Here is a 6,678-nt window from a genome sequence, read left to right as displayed (position 1 = left end):
ATGATTCTATGATTCCTCTCTCCATAATTTTGTGAAGGAAGGCAGCATGGAATTTCAGAGAAGTACTGAGAAGCAGAAGTGACGAGATGATTTCAAATATGGCCTGCTTTTCTACCATCACAAGTGAGGTTTCTTTTTTCAGTGCTCCTCCTTTCTGTGGTCTTGACTTGCCGCCATGAATAACATCAGAAATAAGGTCCAAAGAATTATTTTCTTGATCAGTGTACCCAATGGGAATAAATAGTGCTTTGAAACAACTTCTGAGAAAGATACCAGATACACCATGGTAGCACTTGGGTGTCCAGTAATTTCTCATCTTTTGTGAGAAAGTATTGCTATCACCATGATTTGAAAGTCAAAATGTCTGCAGAGGGACTTGCTACACTTGCATGTCAGAGGTCATGTGAGGCACAGTGTGAGTCCAGGATTCAAAAAAGATAATGTATCTTTGCCTCACATCAAAGTATGTGTCAGCTAATCTTTGAAAGTTAAGACACGTCCTTTTAAATGTTACTCATAAACTTACTTTTACTATGTATTTGATTATTTCTTTTTTCTTTTTTATGGCTCATTCTGTCATGCAGAAACCGGATAGATGATGCTCATACTTTGCTTATACTAATGAAGTGGAATTGCTAAGAATTACTTCATTCTTGGTTGTAGAAATCTTAATTATCTGAAACTGCTTTTCCAGATTGTACTTGATTTTTTTTCCCCACTCATTTCTGTATACATTTTCCTCTGTGGAGCTGCCAGGGTCCTGAGGGCACTAAAAAGCCCTAATTGCCCCAACCAGCCTCACCCCCGCACCCGCTAGCCATGGATCTGGGGCAGCGTTTCAGCTCAGGCCCGGGCAGCTCCTGTCTCCAGCCTCATCTCCTGGGTGGACCTTGAAACCTGTGTTCTAGTCCCATCTTCTGCTGTTTCTGATTGGACTTTCTGGACGGACCCTGCACCTGATTCAGTATTTTGCCTCGTCTGATCATCCCTGGACTGTCAGCAGAGCCTGTTGTTGTCCTGGCCCTGCCAGGGGGAGGCCGCTGGGCTGTGTTCACCCACAGGGCCTGGCTTGTCCTCCTTCAGGGAGTGGACCTGCTCTTGCTGCTACCCGAGGGGAACATCCAGTGCTGGTACAGGTTCTGCCACGTCTAACATACTACTGGCTTGTGTTGCGTTAAAGCAGATTAATGGATTAGAGTGCTGTTGGCGGGGGGGGGTGTGGGGAAATGCCCATTTCCAGTCACAAGACAGATGGGAGGCCTCTTCCATTGATTTTAATCTTGGGACTAAGGGTAGCATCCAAAAATTCTCTATAGCCCTAATTTGGCGAAAAGATTTGAAAATGCATCTCTAGACCGTGACAGGACGGGGGGGGGGAAAAAAAGATACTGGTTACTGAGAAGGAGCGCAAGGTAAGTGCTGAGCAGTGTCAATACAGCAATGAAATGTCCTGAAGATTTGACTTCAGTTTTTCCAAGTATTTAGCATAGTTGATATGTTATTAAACAACTGCATCCTTTATAGAAGATTCAATGTAAATTCTTACTATTTTGACTTACATCCAGAACTTTTTTTAAAGCTCTAGGTTTTAGCTAGTCATGTTTTGTTCTTGTTATTTAGATTTCTTTATCAGGGCAGGGGAGATTTTAACATCTGGAATAAATAATTGGTGTCTTTCCTTGTGAAGCATAACAGCCTCTAGAAATAGGAGGAAATTGTACTGGATATATTCTGGGAGCATAATCAAATAAAAGGAACACCAATAGGTTTTGATTCTGCTTTCATTTAAATGAATAACCAAATTTTCATCGACTACAGAGAATGAATCCATAATACTGGGACTATTATGCCAGAACTGGACTATTATGAATGCTTCTCAACGTGTTTAGTTCACCTAATTAATGAAACTATTTATGTCTCAAGACAGAAAGCTTGACTGGAAATGAGAAGCAGACCACATGTAATCAATGGGGTTTTGTCATCAACCAGCCATACAGTAGGTCTAATCAAACCAATACAGGGCATGATTGCAAGCAAATGAATATCAGTACTGCATTAACTAAAGTCAGTGCATCATCGCAAAAGTTAATGACAAAGTATCACCCAGATTAAGACAGAAATAATGTCTGATCCTGATCAGTGCTACTTGCTCATATTGTAATACATTTCAAAATACATTGAGTGACAGTTGAATTCAAATTCAAGACAAAGTGAAGCTTGATTGAATGTTTAGCAATATATTAGATGCTGTTCCAAAATAGGAAAATACATAAAGCTTTTATATATTAAGAAGTCGGATAGGTGTTTGGAATTTTGACAGCACACTCTGGAAAATTGGTAGCTTGGGAAACGTAGGGAAACAATTATAATCGTGCCAATTTTAAAGGACATTTGTGGGCCTGATACAGACAGAACAGACAGTAGGCTTTCATTCCTGGACTAGTTCCCATGACTTTGAGAGAAAGCATTAATATTGGAAACTGTAGTGTGGGACTAAACTAATCTGGATACTCATCGCACAACAGTCATGAGGGGCAAGAGAATCTCTTTTAGTCTTAATCCTTATCTTTAAAGAAACACGAATTCCCTACCTAATCATAGCTCCTATTTTTATTTCTAATGTGAGAAATAATCAGTGTCTCTCTACTGTCCTCAGTAACAAAACAATGTATTAAACAGGATTTTAAGACTTTTTCCTCCTTTTTTTTTTCTCTTTAATTTAATAAACTCATTTATTCATGCCAGGTGAGATGCCTTTCAGAGGAAAAGTAGAAGTTAAGATTCCAGTCACATTGATGTTATGGGCCTGTTGTGCCTTCAACACCTCTCTTGAAGGCCACAGTCTGTTTGGAGCTTCCTGCAGGAGCACTTGTCCCAGTGGTGAGCAGTCAGGCAAAGAGAGGACTCTGAAGATGGAGGAGGGACCAAAGTGCTTTCTGTTGAGATTGTGGTAAAAATGCACCTCATTTCCATTGGAGTTTAGCTATGATCTAAACAAGCTAATAGCAAAAAATACAGTCCAGTATAGTGAAAGTAGAATATGAGCCTTACTGATGGTCTAGAAAAACAGGAAACAGATGTTCTGTACCAGTTAGAATAAAAGTGGGACAACTGCTTGTATCATGTTTTAGAGTGGCAATAAAGTTTGAATGAGAAGGGCAGAAAAAACAGTGGAAATCCCTACTTTGTCCCTAAGTATCCTTAATATTTAAATTTGCTTTAGGCCACATTAGATCAAAAGAATGAGGAGGTATCCCTCATTATAATCAGGATTTCAACAAAATTCGAAGCAGTTCAGTCCAAAGAAGTAGAAAACTTGATATAAACTGAGGAACTCATTCTACTGTTCTTCCACTCTCCAAGTCCTATTTCCCTATTTCCAAACACTAATAATTCCTGTGACCCTTCCTTAGACCAGACTCAGTGGGGAGGCCAAAGAATAAACCAGCATGGAAAATGGACTCTGCTCATGTTCAAAGGAAAGAAAATCACAGGTGCCGAAGGCTTTTCAAATGTGCTGAGCCACAACCATTTTCTGTTTCATTCAGCATTTGTCTGATGTATGTCATTGAGCAGGGCTGAAGGTGCAGTGCAGAAATACAAGCTCTGCCAGATTATTTCAAAGTTGTGATATGTGGAAGTAGGTCTGCTTTGAATAAGGTGGGGTGAAATGGAAGAAATGCGATTCCCCTTCCTGTGAAATTTGCTGTTTGGATCACACACGGGACTGTTCAAATATGCTGCTATGGGAAATAAGACTTTTTGTCAACCCGGATGTTAACAGTCAGTCTACTGAAAAATAATCTGCTATCTGCATCCTGAAGTGACAGTTGTGTAGTGTTTCAGCTACTGGATGGTAGCATGAAGATGCAGGAGGACAGACCAGAGACGATGTCGAGGTTCCTCTGGCTTGCACTCTTGTTAGTCCAGTGCATCTTGGGTAGCTTCAGCAGGAGAGATGAAGAATTGCTCCTCTTCTAGAGCACAGCCAGGCCACTGGTGTACAGTCCCGGGATAAGCATGTTCAACTGTTTCCAGGCAGAGGAGAGTATGATGTTTAGTTTGGACTAAAAACTTTTGATTGTGTCCTGGTTTCGGTAGGGATAGAGTTAATTTCCTTCCTAGTAGCTGGTACAATGCTGTGTTTTGGATTTAGGATGAGAACAAAGTTCCACAACAGATTGCCAGGCCAAAAACTCTGAGAAGACTTTTATACCCTTTCAGCATGTGGCCCAGTCTCGTGTGTGTTAGATGTTATAAATGTATGTGCTTTGGATCAGGCCTGCTTTGTTTCCAGATCCTGGAGGCACTTAGATGAGAGTTAGGCTCCAACTTCTTTGCCTATCAGCCCTAGGTGTACCCAGAACAGAGCCACAGTCGCTCAAGGGATTTTTCAGCCAGAAGGGAGGCATCTGGAGAGTTTAGGCAGACTCACAAGCCATTTTGAGTAACGTCTTTGGACTTAATGATTGACATCCTGGTATAGGTACTGAAGTTGTAGTTATCGAAAAGTAAAATCGGAAATTATGTCATATTTTTCAAAAGTGACTCAGGGCTGGGTTATCAGAATACATATATATATTCAACTGGCACTAAGATATGGATCAAAGGAATTAATCTGGCTTTGGACATGGATTCTGACGTGCAACCTGGCTTCTATTCATTTAGTCACTGTTGCCAACAAATGCTAAGTGTCCAGGTATATCAATCACTTCTGAGAACAGAACTAATGCTCCTGTTCTATTAGCCAGCTCTGATAATTTTACAGTGAACACCTAAGTTTTTCTGACTTATGGCAAGAAAAGTCTTAAATCCCTTTTATGAGACATTTGTATTTGGATACCTAATCATGAAGACAACCACTTGTTAAGATTTCTAAAGCCTAGTCCAAATTATTTCCATGGCAGTTAGGCATCAAAACACTTTTAAAAATCCCACCAGGCTATCATCTGCACCATTTGTAAAGAGGTAGCTTTAAGAGTCTCATCTAGATGCATATAAAATGTAAGATGAAGGAGGTAATATTCATGGTGTCATAAACTTCCTTCAGAACAGAAATGAAATACCAATTCTTATAAACAAACTTGAGCTTTCATTTATGATTTTCCGGTCATAAGAGCAGTGCACATTTTTTCATACTCACAGGAAGTTCCAGTATTTAATACTGTCAAAGCAACAGCCTTTCACTTGTAGTTCAATTCACTATGTATTTGTCTCATTTGGCTTGGTCACTGCTGACCTGCCAATCCCAGTGTATGGCAAGTTATATTTAAATTCTTACTGGCAAAATGATCAGTTATTCAGAGATTCTGGCTTATATTCAGAGCTTCCTCTTCTCTAACCACCTTTCCAAATGTCCTTGAATATATAAATGTCTCGGCTAACCACCTAATGACAGGCTCTCTGGCTGGCTCCCACCCACTGCGAACCTTATTACTCATGTATTTGTACCAACAGCTTCCCAGATATCTCAACCATCCAAAGATTTTTAAAAATTGTGCATAATCTGGAAGATCAGAACTCGAGTAAGTCAGTGCTTCTGTTGAAACAGCAGGGGTAGAACTAATCCCCAACAAGTATTCCCTGAGGATAATGAAAGGCACCATAATAATCTTAAAGGATTGTTATACAGTCATCATACTCATGCTGTAGTTCAGTCCTCTAGATACCACATCATTCTTAGATCCATGTGGAAATGTTATATATAGTCTCCCTGTCCTATTGCAGGATTGTGACTAAGTTAGGAAAGGAGGATAGTTCATGACCATGGCAAGGAAGTAAGAAGTCTTGGATCAGTTTCCAATCACTAACATGCACTTAAGTATTTATTTAAGGTAAATACTTAATGCATGGAATCTTTTCTTCTTCAACATTGGTAAAACGTGAATAATACCAGTCCTTCAACCTTTAAGGTCTTGCTGTTTCTGTTCTCTCTTTCTCTACATAAAAGCATGTAAATGCTGCTTACAAGCATCCGTATCCAAGTTTTTGATGCTCTTAATGCCAGCCAGCCTTTAAAGTCATGATATTTGCATCAGTAAAATTCCATAGTCAACCGCCTGCCTGCCTGCTTTGGGGCATCCCCAAAACTATGCGTCTGTATCATTATCTAGTAAATGATTTAACCTCTTCGGAAACACAAAGTAGATACTCTCCTGCATATTTCACTAGCGGGAGTTTTCTTAGAATACAAATGTCAGATCAGAGCTCACACACAACCTTGAGAGTGAGGTGGTATAGCCAGATCATCCTCTAGCAGCTAGGGAGTCCAGCCCACCTGTGTTTATTGATTTTACTAGCAGTAAAGCACTATATTCAGTTACATGAAAGTGGGGGAGGAAGATCCATGTCCTCTGGACTTTCTGGAGAATTGATAACTTTTCAGAAGCACCAACTGAGAGAGGGGGTGCACTGCTGAATCATTCAGCTCTTCTGGCAGAGGCTTCCAGGAACAGCTGAACCCTAATTATTTCACCGCATAACTATAGATTATTCCTATAATAAGGGCTTACATGGGCCAGACATACCAAGTCAGGCCCTTGTCAATACTCTTCAGGCTAACTATTAGGATGGTATTTATTCTGAAGCTATCAGAAGAGAAGCTATGCAATTTGCTGGGTCTATAATTCTGCTGGTGATAATTAGCTCTGCTTTGCCCTAAATGTTCTAACAAATGGG

Source organism: Aptenodytes forsteri, unplaced genomic scaffold (genome assembly GCF_000699145.1).
Source record: "Aptenodytes forsteri isolate BGI_AS27 unplaced genomic scaffold, ASM69914v1 Scaffold18, whole genome shotgun sequence".
In the NCBI taxonomy this organism is placed as follows: domain Eukaryota; kingdom Metazoa; phylum Chordata; class Aves; order Sphenisciformes; family Spheniscidae; genus Aptenodytes; species Aptenodytes forsteri.
Note: the sequence above shows the minus strand (reverse complement) of the source record.